This window comes from Propithecus coquereli, unplaced genomic scaffold (genome assembly GCF_000956105.1).
Source record: "Propithecus coquereli isolate 6110/MARCELLA unplaced genomic scaffold, Pcoq_1.0 Scaffold3, whole genome shotgun sequence".
In the NCBI taxonomy this organism is placed as follows: Eukaryota; Metazoa; Chordata; class Mammalia; order Primates; family Indriidae; genus Propithecus; species Propithecus coquereli.
This window is the reverse complement of record NW_012148618.1, coordinates 3,986,138-3,988,420: the sequence shown is the minus strand read 5'-3', so window position 1 is coordinate 3,988,420 and position 2,283 is coordinate 3,986,138.

The window sequence follows — 2,283 nt, the reverse complement described above, 5'->3', positions numbered from 1 at the left end:
TCTGAGTAGGAGACACACTAAAGAAATAAGAACTGGGAGAGTAGAAACAATCATAGATGGGCTCACAGGTGTTTATCTTACTATGCTTTTTAACTCAAATGTATGTTACGGATTTTGTAAATATGTTTCATATGAAATGTGTAAATATGTTTCATAACAAAAAGTAGAGAAAATCAGTAGATAACATTTTTTTTTACATTTCAGATTTGCAAACATTGAAATTAATTATGTATCCATTGTTTGCAAAAGTAGGAACAACTCTCACTTCTCATTCACTGTTGGTGATGGAATTTTAACTTGGCCTAACCATTTTAAAGGACACTTTTACAATATGTAATCAAGCTTTGCAAATACATTTTGATTGAGTAATTTTGTTTCTATTAAGTAGCCATGAGGAAATACTTAAAGCCATGTATATATAAGGAGGACGTTAAGAATGTTCATAGAGGAGTTCTTTATAACTAAAAACTGGAAATATGTAAATGTCCAGCAATGAAGTATTGACTAAAGCTATATAAGTACATCCATAAAATGGATTACCTTATAGCCATTAAGAAACACATGCAAGAAGTATATTTATCAGCATGAAAGATTTACATATTCTATTGTTAAGTGACCAAGGTGGATGGTAGAACAATGTGATCCTATCATGTATGCTATAATTTTTAAATGCAGAAAGGAAGTTCAAAAGGAAATACACCATAATTTTTACGGTTATATTTGAGTGAAATGATTTTCAGTGCTTTCTTTTCTTTTCTTTCTTGAGCTTATCTATATGTCATCTACAAATATACTTTAGACCCCGATTTGTTGATCCTAAATATGTTTATTTTAATATTTTTTGCTAAATTTATTAATTTTTCCCCTTTCTCTCCATTTCTTGGGATTCTAAAGGAAAGAGTTATTTCTTTCTCCCACTCCACTTTTATTTACCTCCATTCATGGGCAAATGGGCAAAAAAATTTAATAATTATTGACTTCCCACTATAGACCAGTCGTCACTCTTAGGTATAATGAATGAGAAATCATGGCTTCTGTTTTATGGTGCTTACATTCTTGTGGAGAGAAACAAAATAATATAAAACAATCATTCAAATAAAGAAACTAGTTAGCCAGGTGTGATGGCTTATACCTGTAATCCCAGCACTTTGGGAGCCTGAGGTGGGAGGATCACTTGAGGCCAGGAGTTTGAAACCCAACCTTGTCTGCGAGCTCTGAGATTCTTTCTTCTCCTTGATTTAGCCTGTCGTTAGAGCTTTCCACTGCATTTTGAAATTCCGTGAGTGACTCTTTCATTTCTGTAAGTTCTATTATGTCCTTTTTTTTTCTTTTTTTTTTTGAGACAGAGTCTTGCTCTGTTGCCTGGGCTAGAGTGCCATGGCGTCACACTAGCTCATAGCAATCTCAAACTCCTGGGCTCAAGCGATCCTTCTGCCTCAGCCTCCTGAGTAGCAGGGACTACAAGCATGTGCCACCATGCCCGGCTAATTTTTTCTCTCTGTATTTCTAATTGTCCAGCTAATTTCTTTCTGTTTTTAGTAGAGACAGAGGTCTCACTCTTGCTCAGGCTGGTCTTGAACTCCTGACCTTGAGTGATCCTCCTGCCTTGGCCTCCCAGAGTGCTAGGATTAGAGGTGTGAGCCACCACGCCCAGCCTATATCCTTTCTTATGTTGTCTATTTCACTAGTGACTTTTTCACTGAGTTCCTGAAATATTTTTTTTTGGCTTCTTTTTGTTGGTTTTCAACTTTTTCTTCAATTCCAGTCATCTTATTTGCCATCCATAGTCTGAATTCCATTTCTGTCATTTTGGCAGTTTCCTTGTGAGTGGAGTCCACCACTACCATAGCTCCATTGTGTTCTCTCTTTGATTCACTTTTAAGCTCCATTCACTTGCATAAACTTCTGGACCACTAAATTTTTGTTCATATCCATAATTAATCAGTATATGAGTGTATAAAAATGAAGCGTTGTATTACAAATTTAGCACATTGGTTTCTCTGGAGATAATCATGTGATTAGACTTAATTTTTTGAGTTAATATTTACTAATTTTCAGGAATTAATTATAATGGGTAATTACCAATATTTGTAGAATATCCTACAAGATAGTACAAAGATATTAAATAAAAACATTTCAATTTGTTTCCCTTTATCTCTCCAGTGTCTCATTATGAGTTTTTATATCCTTTGGTTGCACTGGCCAAAGCAAATGACTCTCTAGGGGCAAAGGAGCTCATAAATGATCGTATTTTTGCAGTATTATTTGGTCACTGTCGTGTTG